This window comes from Setaria viridis, chromosome 4, assembly GCF_005286985.2.
Source record: "Setaria viridis chromosome 4, Setaria_viridis_v4.0, whole genome shotgun sequence".
NCBI classification, from domain to species: domain Eukaryota; kingdom Viridiplantae; phylum Streptophyta; class Magnoliopsida; order Poales; family Poaceae; genus Setaria; species Setaria viridis.
In genome coordinates this window covers 25,104,448-25,119,463 of record NC_048266.2, presented here as the reverse complement: position 1 = coordinate 25,119,463, position 15,016 = coordinate 25,104,448, and positions in this window count along the sequence as shown.

Genomic DNA, 15,016 nt, shown 5'->3' with positions numbered 1-15,016 from the left:
CAGCATGATGACACCATGCGACACAAGCGGCGCATGACCTCCTAGTCCTGTAGCAGTGTCTTGCAAGGTGAGTGACGACCCCAAGCAGCAGCGCCTTGCACGTGGCTCGAGATGCGCCTCCAGGGCGACAATGGCTAGTTTGAGGGGAGAGCGACATTGCTGGTGGGGAAAGTCGGAGAAGGGGTAGCGTCGCTCGTGGCCTCGCGGGGAGGGGCGGTGGCGCCTGCGAGGTCTCGCGAGAGGAGCACAGTGAAGGAAGGAGTGGCGTCCAGGTTAGATTTGTGAGTGGGAGGATAATGCTAAGGAAATGGATTCCTCTAGTGGATGAGAGGCAAGGGTAGAAATGTCATTTCACATCCGTTTACATATGTGCAATGCATATATACAAAATAAGTTTCGATGCCATAAGTAAAGGAATGGTTCAATGGTATTTTATACTCTATCCGTTCTAAATTGTAGGTCGTTTTAGCTTTTCTAGATTCATAGTTACTACGATCGTGCCTATGCGTTGCTACGAGCGAACAAAACATTTATATTACAATACACAGAATATTTAATAAAACAATAATAATGTGATTTAGAGATTGACTATCAACCAGCTCCTTCTCTTCCTCCAGCGCCTTGCCTCCATGTCCTGCACCCATTGGACCAGTCTGCAAGCGTGTTTTCTTTTGTTAGGCTGACCATGGGAATTTGATACTGATGCTTTACACCATGGTAGAACTAATACATATACTTTCATGCATAAGGTTAAGAACATTACTTTGCTTCCATTATCTCCTGCGGATATTAGGAAACATCATGAAGAGCTTGCTGAAATTGCTAAGAATGAACCTGCATTCGATCCATCTAAAGCTAAACACAATGGGATTAAGTTAACTGAAGGTGCTTATCTTGTGACGACATCCGCTACTGCTGCGTTATGTGATAATAATGATGCACCTTGTTATACTATGCTTTGTCAGGATATGTGCTTTGCCCATAATCCTCTATCCCGTGCTTTGCATCCGGTTGTCCCTAACCTTTTGCAGGTATTTGATGTGGTAACGGAGTTGAGGATGACTCCAATTCAAGAAAGGGAGGATGATGAGGACATTGTCATTGTGAATACACTCGAGCCTTGGTCTTCCTCAAGTTACAAGTTGTCACTAACTTGGTCGTCGCGTTCAGTTCGGATTCAGCCGACTACTCTGGACAGAATTGGCGATATCTCCTTCATACAACATCGAAACGAGGTGTTTTTTGATGCGTTGTAAAGAAGATGACAAACCCTTTTCGTTTGGTTCTGATCCTAGCTCTAGAAATGTTGTGGATCATTCTTGTGACCACGACAAGATTTTGCATCACCAGTTTTGGACCAAGTTGGCCTTGTATCATGTTGGGCCTTAAGCCCAAGTTGTGGGTGCCCCCTCTCTAGTCGCCCCCAACCCTAGCTCGCCCCTTTTGATATAAACTCAGTAGTTGTCACCTTAGAAACTTGGGTTTCGTTTAGTTCTAGTTTTCCATTGAGAAACTAAGACTGATTTGTTGTAACTGTAGCGACAAGTCCTTTTACAGTGATCCAGGGCCCCTGTTCTTGATCTCCTCGACTGTGTCAATTAGTCTTTTCGAATTGAGAGCTTGAACCCATATTTATCTTCACTTTAGACATATTTGCAATCTCAGATTGCGTGCTTATACTTTTTTACTTGTGTTCTTCGATTCGCTTGCAGGGAAAGCCTTCTTGGCGAGGTCAATCGAGTTGTTCTTGGTTGATAACCAACGGAGCAGCGGTGTAGCGGTTGCAAGGATTCGAATCATGTCTGATTAAAAGTCCGGATCGTCAATGTTGAGTTCTCCACCAATCGAATTACCCCCATACCTATCGGAAGATCGGGCCAGTCCTACATCAGATTCTACGCTGCCATTCATTGAAAAAGGTGAAATACACCTTATTCTCCTTATTTATAAACCCCATTTATTGTATTTTATAAACCCCATTTCTTGTATTGAGGCTATTCTATGGTGAAACTTGTATATATTCTACTGCTAGCCTAGGAAATAATAAAGTGACACTATGCATTGGAATGTATTTGTTTCATTCACCAACTTAAAACATTCTAGATGACGTGATATTCTTGGCAACAAGAAAATAAAACTCCCATCTAGCACGAAGTCGGTTGAGCAAGGGCTAATGCACTATCTAGTGATGGTTCTCCAAGTGCAGTTGCACGAGTAGGGATCGGTCCCATCTGTATATGCCATGTTATGTGTATTTTAGTCTCTATTTTAGCAATACTGAAAAAATAGAGAACCAAAAAGCTTGTTTGTAGAATTGAATGTACGCTTAGTGATAATGACAATTAATATACCACAATGTTCAATGACAACGCTTTAAGTATTCATTTCTTCCTTTCATGTTTCCCTAGTTTTCTCTTGACTTGTTAGTTGCATCTTTTCTCATGCTTATGCGCTTGATTGAATTTAGGCCCTGTTTGGTACAGCTCTACTCCTAAACTCCAGCAACTCCATCAAAAAATTCAGCCAAAAACCCTTGTTGGGATACGAGGTAGGCTACACTAGCGCAAATTAAAATTTCTACCGCATAAAATCAGGAAGAACTGCCGTATAAGGATCACGGGATTACCACTCGACGCACTACTGATGCGGAAGATGTAGATTTGCGTCGATGCAGTGAAGACGATCAACGTAGTCGTACGTAGTCGATCAACGTAGTCATACGTAGTCGATTACGTCAACGTCCAGCAGCTCCTCAGCAGCTCGTCCACGTGCAGCAAGATCGCCCTCGTGCCGCGGCTCGTCGTGGCTCGTCAGCGGCTCGTCGTGGCTCGTCGGCGGCTCGTCCAAGTGCTGCAGGTGCAACACCTCCAAGGTATCCACACGTGCAGGGAGGAAGCGTCGCAAGCCAGACTGCTAGATCCGCGAGTTGCAACAGGCGAGGGCGTGGGAGGCGCGGCAGATGTGTTTCGCCAAAAGGTGTGAACCCTAGGGCGCCCCCACCCCTCTATTTATAGAGGTTCCTAACGGGCCTCTAGGTCCGAGGCCCATTAGTACTTCTAAACCTAATCCAACTCGGATCACATCCGAATTGGGCTTCCAGCCCCTTAAGTGTGTGACCCTATGGGTTCGGATACGTATAGACATGGCCCGAGTACTCCTACTCGGCCCAATAGTCGGTAGCGGCCTCTAGCAAGACGTGCCAACTCCTATACGCACACGAAGATCATATCAGACGAACCATCACAACATAATATACATGCTATTCCCTTTGCCTCACGATATTTGGTCTAGCTTCAAGCCGACCGCTCTTTCTCGATCCTGTGATTCGGAATCTCTTTGTAGGTTAACTGTTAACCGTACGTAGCATGGCCATTCATTTTCGGATCCGATCACTCGAGGGGCCCAGAGATATCACTCTCAGTCAGAGAGGGGCAAATCCCATCTTGATTGACCATGTCTCATAGCATGCTTCTTGACAAACCCGAAAGCTACCTTTATAACTACCCTGTTATGGCGTAGCGTTTGATAGCCCCTAAGTAGGTCAATCCACATCTTGAATACATGCGACAATCTCAGGTCTAAGGACAAAGCGTATATGTTGTTTAAAGAGAGAACCACTTCTCGTGTTGGGTCAGTCCTAGCACATGTCTCCACATGTGTCCACATTATTAGTTCAACATCTCCATGTCCATGACTTGTGAAACATAGTCATCAACTAATACATGTGCTAGTCTAATATTCATGTGTGTCCTCACATGAACTCCGACTAGGGACAACTTTAGAATAACCATACAAGTAAAGAGTCTCACATACAATTCACATAATTGCAAATCAATTCAAGTAGCCTTTAATAGATATTCAATGAACACAATATACAAATCATGGATACAAATGGAATATCATCATCTCTATGATTGCCTATAGGGCATACCTCCAACAGTCTCCCACTTGCACTAGAGTCAATCTAGAAGGTACCTAATACCCATAGCTCTTACATGCGCATCATGCTTAGCTTGCGGGATGGATTTTGTCAACGGATCAGAAATGTTCAGATCCGTGTGTGTTTTGCATATCTTGATCTCACCCTGGTTAACGAAGTCTCGAATGAGATGAAATCGCCGCATTACATGTTTGTTCTTCTGGTGGTTCCTCGGCTCCTTTGCTTGCGCAATTGCCCCATTATTATCACAGTAGAGATTCAATGGGCTGGACGCATTCGGTAACACACCAAGCTCAATGAGGAAATTCCTTATCCAAACACCTTCCTTCGCGGGTTCCGAAGCCGCGATGTACTCGGCTTCTGTCGTAGAATCGGCCACCGTCTCCTGTTTGGAACTTTTCCAACTAACAGTACCACCATTTAGCGTGAACACAAATCCTGATTGTGACTTTGAATCATCTCTGTCGGTTTGGAAACTAGCACCGGTGTAACCTGTTACAACGAGCTCCTCCTCATCTCCATAGACGAGGAACATATCTTTAGTCCTTCTCAAGTACTTAAGAATATTTTTCACCGGTGTCCAGTGACTCTCACCTGGATCAGATTGGTGTCTGCTTGTCATACTTAGCGCATATGAAACATCTGGGTGAGTACTTATCATTGCATACATGATAGATCCAATAGCCGAGGCATATGACACTCTACTCATGCGATCCCGCTCATCAGCAGTCGAAGGACACTGAGTCTTGCTGAGATGTATGCCATGTGACATAGGCAAGAACCCTTTCTTTGCCTCTTCCATGCTGAACCGCTTCAACACTTTGTCAATGTAAGTATCTTGGCTTAAACCTATAAGCCTTCTCAATCTATCTCTATAGATCTTAATGCCCAGAATATATGCCGCTTCCCCTAAGTCCTTCATCGAAAAACTATTTTTCAGTGAAGTCTTTACGGACTCAAGCATAGGAATGTTATTTCCAATCAGTAATATGTCACCCACATATAAGATTAGAAATACTACAGAGCTCCCACTAACCTTCTTGTAAACACAAGACTCTTCTTCATTCTTGGTGAAGTCAAACCCTTTGACCACTTCATCAAAACGAATGTTCCAACTCCTAGATGCTTGCTTCAATCCATAAATGGATCTCTGAAGCTTGCATACCTTTCCAGCATTTTTCGGATCGACAAAACCCTCGGGCTGTATCATATACACGTCCTCAGCTAGGTTTCCATTCAGGAAAGCTGTCTTGACATCCATCTGCCATATCTCATAATCGAAATATGCAGCTATAGCTAGAATAATCCGAATGGACTTAAGCATCACTACGGGCGAGAAGGTCTCGTCGTAGTCCACTCCTTGAACTTGTCGAAAACCTTTTGCGACAAGTCGTGCTTTATAGATGTGAACATTTCCATCCATGTCCTTTTTCTTCTTATAGATCCTTTTGCACTCTATGGCTTTAACACCATCAGGCGGGTCAACCAAGTTCCAAAATTGATTGTCTCCCATGGACTCTATTTCGGATTGCATGGCACTCTGCCATTTTTCGGAGTCTGGGTCCATCATTGCTTCTGCATATGTCGCAGGCTCATCATTGTCCAACAATAATATTTCCCGCATTTCGCGGAGCCTTGCCGACCTTCGTGGTTGTGGCGGTGCTTCTCTTGCCATGGGTATCTCAACTTGTTCTGCTACGTTAGCATCACTCATTGATACTTGCCCGATCGGCTCATCTTGAACTTCTTCAAGATGCACTGTCTTTCCACTCTTTTCTCCTTTGAGAAACTCTTTCTCTAGGAAAACCCCGTTCCGAGCGACAAACACTTTGCCTTCTGATCGGTTGTAGAAATAATATCCAAAGTTTCCTTTGGATATCCCACGAAAATGCACTTATCCGACTTGGGTGTGATCTTGTCCGACTGAAGTCGCTTGACAAACACTTCACATCCCCAAATCTTTAGAAAAGACAAACTAGGAACCTTTCCAGTCCATATCTCATATGGTGTCTTAACTACGGATTTAGATGGTACCCTATTAAGTGTGAAAGCTGCTGTTTCTAGAGCGTATCTCCAAAATGACAACGGTAGGTCCGACTGGTTCATCATTGATTGAACCATGTCTAACAAAGTTCGATTACGTCGCTCGGATACACCGTTTCTCTGAGGTGTTCCAGGCGGCGTAAGTTGTGGAACAATTCCGCAACTCTTTAGATGATTGCTAAACTCGTGGCTCAAATACTCGCCTCCACGATCAGATTGTAAGGCCTTAATTTTCTTGCCACGCTGATTTTCAACTTCATTATGAAATTCCTTGAACTTTTCAAAGGTTTCAGACTTGTGCCTCATCAAGTAAACATAGCCATATCTACTAAAATCATCAGTGAAAGTTATGAAGTATTGGAATCCTCCTCTAGCCGTCGTGCTCATTGGTCCGCACACATCACTATGTACGAGTTCCAACAAGTCTACTGCTCTCTCAGGAAATCCTGTGAAAGGCGTCTTGGTCATCTTGCCTAGCAAGCAAGCCTCACATGTCTCGTATGATTCAAAATCAAACGAAGTTAGAAGTCCATCAGAATGGAGCTTCTTCATGCGCTTTTCACTTATATGACCCAAACGACAATGCCACAAGTAGGTAGGACTCAAATCATTAGGCCGAGGCCTTTTAGCACTTACGTTACAAACAGATGAACCATCAAGATTTACAACAAATAATCCATTCACAATGGGTGCAAAAGCCATAAACATATCATTCTTAGAGATCACACAACCATTGTTTTCACTCGCAAATGAATAACCATCCTTCATCAAGCATGAAGGAGACAAAATGTTTCGACTTAAACTAGGAACGAAATAACAATTATTCAACTCCATAATAAATCCTGACGGGAGGTGGAGTTGCATCGTCCCGACGGTCAACGCAGCAACTCTTGCATTATTGCCCACGCGGAAATCAACTTCTCCTCTTTCCACGCTTCTACTTCTTATCATTCCCTGCATCGAATTGCAAATATGAGCAACCGATCCGGTATCAAATACCCAAGAATTAATAATTGTATCAGCGAGAAAAATGTTGTCTATAACATTAACAACAAGCGTACCTGAGGTAGAAGTACTCTTACTTCCACCATTCTTCAACGAAGCTAGGTACTGCTTGTAGTTTCTCTTCCAGTGACCAAGATCATGACAGTAAAAGCACTCTTTGTCTGGAGCAGGTCCAGGTCCAGCTTTAACCTTGGGCGTTGGGTTTGGCTTGGACGTTCCAGCCTTGCCCTTCTTCTTCCAAGAATTGCCCTTCTTCTTAAAGCTAGGCTTGTTCTGTATAGCCATCACATGGCTGGTACTAGCGCTTTTCTTAATGTCTACCTCTGCTGTCTTAAGCATACCACACAGTTCATTCAGACCCTTCTCCGTCCCATGCATATGGTAGTTCGAGATGAAGTTCCCATAGCTAGGCAGAAGAGATGAAAGAATGAAGTCAGTGGCCAACTCTTTGCCCATTGGGAAGCCCAGCTTCTCCAATCGCTGAGTGTAACCAACCATCTTGATTACATGTGGTCCTACTGCTGCGGCTTCTGCTAGCTTGCACTCCAGAAAGGCTTTGGACACATTGAACCTTTCAGTCCTAGCCTGTGTCTGGAACATGTCTTTGAGCGCCATGATCATATCATGTGCCTCATGGTTTGTTTCAAACTGCATCTGCAGCTCAGGTTCCATGCAAGCAAGCATAAGGCAGCTTACCTCAAGATTAGCATCAAATGCCTTCTTGTAAGCAGCCTTAACGGCAGCAGATGCATCATCAGCAGGTACTGGTGGTAGTGGGGTGTCTAGAACATCTTCCTTTTTATCGGCCCTGAGAACAATTCTTAGGTTACGGATCCAATCCGAGTAATTTGTTCCATTCAACTTGTCCTTCTCAAGGAATGAACGCAAAGCAAACGATGTGGTGGTGTTGCTAGGTGCCATTTAATCTACAACAAAAGTAATGCAAAATACACTAAGACAAACGTATCCATGATAGAGCAAATCACATTAAACTATTTTAACAGAATCTACTCTCACTAAAATTAATATCCCTCTATTGAAACTTAGTGATTCAGGATCCACAACTAACAAGTCTACTAGTGAGCTTTAGCATCACCGCTAGCAAACAAGGTAAATCGGTAAGCAACTTTTGCTAATCATATCACATATGACTCTTGTTGTTGGGTGACATCTCTATGTCTCGGCGCCCAACCTTTATGCCCCAAGGTCCTTAACCGTTAAGATAACCTTGTTAAGCAAACCAACCCTTATGCGTGTAAGTGTCCGACACAAACCCGTCTAGTCAAGGAAAACTAGTCGCACCCTAATTTCATAGACTTACCACTAATTGTACAAGACATGAGACGGTGCAAGTTTTAGCTGGGAGGGCATACTAACTTAAACTTTGTGAGGGATCGTTCTACTTCTAACATCACAGCATGCAGAAAGTAAAACATAAACAGAATAGCATTCACACAGTTGTGACACAGTATGGCCCGTTTTCATATGGTGATCTCCATCTCCATAGAACCTGTTCACCATGGTGATCTCCATCTCCATGTTCCATGTGTGCCATCCTCCTGGTGATGAGTAATCCAAGAACTAGAACATGCTATTACGCCTAACAGCTAGCAAAGAAGCTAGTAATGAAGATTACATAGTTGCTTGGATCATCACAGATTGGTACGCAGACCATTAAATACAATAAAGTGACAACACATATGGCTCCTGCCGTGTTGCCGTATGCGCGACACGCAGGTCACAAATGAGTTACACACATGCATCATATACACAAAGGGCCATACTGATCACAAGATACATACATCCTGCAAAACAGAGTTAAGCGTCCTAACATTCCAAACTTCGGATGCCCTAAACTCTATCTTCCAAGCCGAATTTGGAAAATCTAATTTTGCCGAAAACGGCAAAGCCATTGAATTTCATGTGTAACTTTTTCTGTAGATCAATTTTCATATAAAATTCACCCCGATCCGAGATCGTACCAAAAAGTTACGGCTGATTTACCGAAGCATACACATACGGCAAAAATCCCGACCCCGGCAGTAGATCTCATCTACTATTGCACATCTAATGCGCCTGGCGTATGACACTGGATTTCGATTCGACCAATCATATTGATCTTCTCTCACTGCGACTGGATTTACATGTATCACTTAACTCCGATGGTGGAAACCGACCGGTAGGAGTATGTCGTTACACTACCATTGCAGCAAGGGCACGAAACCAGGACATAGTGTTGGAGGTATGCCCTAGAGGCAATCATAGAGATGATGATATTCCATTTGTATCCATGATTTGTATATTGTGTTCATTGAATATCCATTAAAGGCTACTTGAATTGATTTGCAATTATGTGGATTGTATGTGAAACTCTTTACTTGTATGGTTATTCTAAAGTTGTCCCTAGTCGGAGTTCATGTGAGGACACACATGAATATTAGACTAGCACATGTCTTAGTTGATGACTATATTTCACAAGTCATGGACATGGAGATTTTGAACTAATAATGTGGACACATGTGGAGACATGTGCTAGGACTGACCCAACACGAGAAGTAGTTCTCTCTTTAAACAACATATACGCTTTGTCCTTAGACCTAAGATTGTCGCATGTATTCAAGATGTGGATCGACCTACTTAGAGACTATCAAACGCTACGCCGTAACAGGGTAGTTATAAAGGTAGCTTTCGGGTTTGTCAAGAAGCATGCTATGAGACATGGTCAATCAAGATGGGATTTGCCCCTCTCTGATTGAGAGTGATATCTCTGGGCCCCTCGAGTGATCGGATCCGAAAATGCATGGTCATGCTACGTACGGTTAAGAGTTAACCTACAAAGGGATTCCGAATCACAGGATCGAGAAAGAGCGGTCGGCTTGAAGCTAGACCAAATATCGTGAGGCAAAGGGAATAGCATGTATATTATGTTGTGATGGTTCATCTGATATGATCTTCGTGTGCATATAGGAGTTGGCACGTCTTGCTAGAGGCTGCTACCGACTATTGGGCCGAGTAGGAGTACTCGGGCCATGTCTATACGTATCCGAACCCATAGGGTCACACACTTAAGGGGCTGGAAGCCCAATTCCGATGTGATCCGAGTTGGATTAGGTTTAGAAGTACTAATGGGCCTCGGACCCAGAGGCCCGTTAGGAACCTCTATAAATAGAGGGGTGGGGGCGCCCTAGGGTTGACACCTTTTGGCGAAACACATCTGCCGCGCCTCCCACGCCCTCGCCTGTTGCAACTCGCGGATCTAGCAGTCCGGCTTGCGACGCTTCCTCCCTGCACGTGTGGATACCTTGGAGGTGTTGCGCCTGCAGCACTTGGACGAGCCGCCGACGAGCCACGACAAGCCGACGACGAGCCGCGGCACGAGGGCGATCTTGCTGCACGTGGACGAGCTGCTGAGGAGCTGCTGGACGTTGACGTGATCGACTACGTACGACTACGTTGATCGACTACGTACAACTACGTTGATCGTCTTCGCTGCATCGACGCAAATCTACATCTTCCGCACCAGTAGTGCGTCGAGTGGTAATCCCGTGATCCTGATATGACAATTCTTCCTGGTTTTACGCGGTAGAAATTTTGATTTGCGCTAGTGTAGCCTACCTTGTATCCCAACACATAGATCAAACGGAAAACTCGCATATCTCCATATGCACACATCCCGAATTCAAAACTAAACAGCTACGGCTCTGATACCACTGTTGGGATACAAGGTAGACTACACTAGCGCAAATCAAAATTTCTACCGCGTAAAACCAGGAAGAACTGCCGTATAAGGATCACGGGATTACCACTCGACGCACTACTGGTGCAAAAGATGTAGATTTGCGTCGATGCAGTGAAGACGATTAACGTAGTCGTACGTAGTCGATCAACGTAGTCGTACGTAGTCGATCACGTCAACGTCCAGCAGCTCCTCAGCAGCTCGTCCACGTGCAGCAAGATCGCCCTCGTGCCGCGGCTCGTCGTCGGCTCGTCGTGGCTCGTCGGCGGCTCGTCCAAGTGCTGCAGGCGCAACACCTCCAAGGTATCCACACGTGCAGGGAGGAAGCGTCGCAAGCCGGACTTCTAGATCCGCGAGTTGCAACAGGCGAGGGCGTGGGAGGCGTGGTAGATGTGTTTCGCCAAAAGGTGTGAACCCTAGGACGCCCCCACCCCTCTATTTATAGAGGTTCCTAACGGGCCTCTGGGTCCGAGGCCTATTAGTACTTCTAAACCTAATCCAACTCGGATCACATCCGAATTGGGCTTCCAGCCCCTTAAGTGTGTGACCCTATGGGTTCGGATATGTATAGACATGGCCCGAGTACTCCTACTCGGCCCAATAGTCGGTAGCGGCCTCTAGCAAGACGTGCCAACTCCTATACGCACACGAAGATCATATCAGACGAACCATCACAACATAATATACATGCTATTCCCTTTGCCTCACGATATTTGGTCTAGCTTCAAGCCGACCGCGCTTTCTCGATCCTGTGATTCGGAATCCCTTTGTAGGTTAACTCTTAACCGTACGTAGCTATGCCATGCATTTTTGGATCCGATCACTCGAGGGGCCCAGAGATATCACTCTCAATCAGAGAGGGGCAAATCCCATCTTGATTGACCATGTCTCATAGCATGCTTCTTGACAAACCCGAAAGCTACCTTTATAACTACCCTGTTACGGCGTAGCGTTTGATAGCTCCTAAGTAGGTCGATCCACATCTTGAATACATGCGACAAGCTCAGGTCTAAGGACAAAGCATATATGTTGTTTAAAGAGAGAACCACTTCTCGTGTTGGGTCAGTCCTAGCACATGTCTCCACATGTGTCCACATTATTAGTTCAACATCTCCATGTCCATGACTTGTGAAACATAGTAATCAACTAATACATGTGCTAGTCTAATATTCATGTGTGTCCTCACATGAACTCCTACTAGGGACAACTTTAGAATAACCATACAAGTAAAGAGTCTCACATACAATTCACATAATTGCAAATCAATTTAAGTAGCCTTTAATGGATATTCAATGAACACAATATACAAATCATGGATACAAATGGAATATCATCATCTCTATGATTGCCTCTAGGGCATACCTCCAACAACCCTAACTCCAAAACTCCATGGAGCTGTAGTGCAAATGGAGGTGGAGTTTTGGAGCACCTCTTTTGCTACTCCAGAAACCACTCTTTTGAACCTCCTCGTGGAGTTGGTGGATAATTACCCACCAATGCCACTAGTTATGGAAAAAAAACATTTCGTTCTATTTCGCTATTCCCCGTCCCGCGCCTCCCTCCATCACCTCTGTTCTCACGACCGTCGCCCGAGCCCTGCCGCCGGCCGCACCCCCGCCGCCGGCCGCCCCCACCACCGCCCGCCCTAGCCTCGCCGCCGGCCGCACCCCCGCCGCCCACCCGAGCCCCGCCACAGGCCGCACCCCCCGCCGCCGGCCGCACCACCCACCTGCTAACGGTGCCTTCCCCTCCTCTTCCTTCGGGTGACCAGTGGGCAACGACAGAGAGAGGAAAAAGAAAGGAGGAAGAAAGGAGGGGGAGAGGATGACAAGTCGGGCCTGAATTGGGGGCAACAATGGCAATTAACACTGAAATCAATTTTTTTGAGCTGAGAGTACCCATCTAGCCAAACACCCCATTTTATTTCTGGAAATCTGGAGTGGAGCTGACTCTACCTTGAGTTTTGGAGTAGAGTAGCTCCACCCAGAGCTGGAGCCATGCCTAACAGGGCCTTAATATATGCTTTGCTACTTGATTTACCAACAGGTCCAAGCTGGAGCTAAAAGCGTTGAAGATGGTAAAGTTAAGAGAAAAAAAGTAGAGTTGACATGTAGAGTGTCTATTCCCAGACCCAGTTTTGTTTGTTATGAGAGATGGGTCAACTATATGTAGATCGTGTTTTGCTACTTAAGAGCTGCTTCTTTTTAGTCATTTTCATGAGGTTTTGTAAGCAACGTTTCATTATGTGATTTTTTTCAAAGGATTGGTGTGCAATTTCATAAAATTTTCTTTTATTTTTTTCTAAAGAGTAATAATAGTTTATGATTTTCAAAAATATTTTACATTTTTTCTCGATTTTCCCTATTTTTACCATTTTTTTATTCAATTGTATTCAAACTCAAGCAGTAACTTAAGTAAACCACATGAAGCCAAATGAAGAAGGGGTTTACCCCAAGCCTTGGATTGAACCCACGAGCGGATTGGGTGGTGGAAGTACGCGCGGATTGGGTGGTGGAAGTGGAATCACCTAATCTACCCATGGAACGGGTCTCCCGTGAGTTAACCCCTATGTGCCAAATGAAGCCTAAAGGGGTACACGGCCATTTCTGGCGTAACATGAATGGCTTGAAGTGCGGAGACAAACAGCTCGTTCGACAGCGCTGAAAATCTTCGGCTGGGCTTTTTCCGGTTCAGCCCAGCCGTTCGGTGCACTGCAGTGAAGCCGTTCGAGCGGCTGATGGCACCGACGCAAAGAGCCTAATTTTTCCTGTTATCGCCTGGAGTCCTTATCCATTTGCCTCCCTCTCGCCCGGTCGCTCGCTCTCGCCCCTGATCCTCGACTGTCGCTCCCGCCGCTCGCCCGCGCTTGCGCTCTCACCCGCTCTCCGCCGCCGTCTATCCCAGATCTGGCCCGCTCTCCGTCGCCGTCGCTCCCGCCGCTCGCCCGCTCCCGCGCTGTCGCCTGCTCTCCGCTGCCATCGCTCCCACCGCTCACCCTCTCCCGCACTCTCACCCGCTCTCCGCCGCCGTCGCTCCCTCCACTCGCCCGCTCCCTCGCGCTCACCCGCTCTCCACCGTCGTCGCTCCCAAATCTCCCCCGCTCCCGCGCCCTCGACCGCGCTCCACCGCCATCGCTCCCAAATCTCGGCTGCTCTCCGCCGCTGGCGGTCCCTCGTGCTCCGTCCGTGGCGACCACCTCCCTACGTCGGTCAAGCGGCAGGAGGGCTAGAATCATCGGAGTACGGGAGGACTCTTCCTCGCCAGCGGCGGGCTATTCCGCCCCACCGCAGCGCCGCCGCACCGGGGTTGAACGCCGCCGCCAGGGAGCAAGGTCGCCAGCTAGCACGGCAGCCGGGATCCAGTCTCTCCGCCGCTGCGTCCTTCACCGTGCCCCCCCCCCCCCGGCACCCCCCTTCCGGCCCCCTACAAACTACAGGTGCAGGTGGTCACCCAAGTACGCCTCCTGCAGGAGCAAAGTGTTTACCCGCCTCACGCTGTTGATGAAGCGCAATTAGCATTACAAATTTTTATGAACTGCCCTGTCGAACTGCCTGTGATTATGAACTTTGTGTTGTAATGCTTGCATGTTCTGTGCATTAGCATTACAAATTTTTAGCTTGCTGTTGCTACTTGAGTACACATGCTCCATTTTTGTACTTTGATGTTGAACTACTACAAATTTGCCATACATGTATGACCTCATAACTGGGTTACCATTACACACAGACATACATGACATGTTTGATCATACTAGAAACCATGAGCATCTAATCTCTGTTTACCTGGTTCTGTCCATGGTCATGATGGTATCACTTGTGTTCATTGTGCTTCTAGCATGTTCTTCAGCTTAAATGTGCAACCTTTTCTACAACACAGTCAACTAAAGTGATGTGCCTATTTTTGTTTTTCTCACCTTTCCAGGCGTCTGCTACAAGCCTAGTAGCAGCCCAACCGCGATGAACTAGCAACGGTGCCCACACTGGCATCGTCATCCACTTCATCGTGCTCTCCTCCACCGGTTTGTCCGTACAATTTCCACCATAAACGTGCTAAGACAGCTGCTGAGGCAAGTAACATATCCATTACTGCTAAGATTGTGTACTTGTATGCCTCCTGGTTATCTGTACTTTGGTGCAATATAATTGCAGCTGCTATGTACTCAAATGGCTTCCAACTATGCCAACTGGGATGAGGCCATGACAAAAACTTTGCTGGACCTGTGCATTGCTGAGAAGAACCAATTCAATTGGCAACAGATGCCTCACTAAGTTGGGATGGAAGCACGTGTCCTG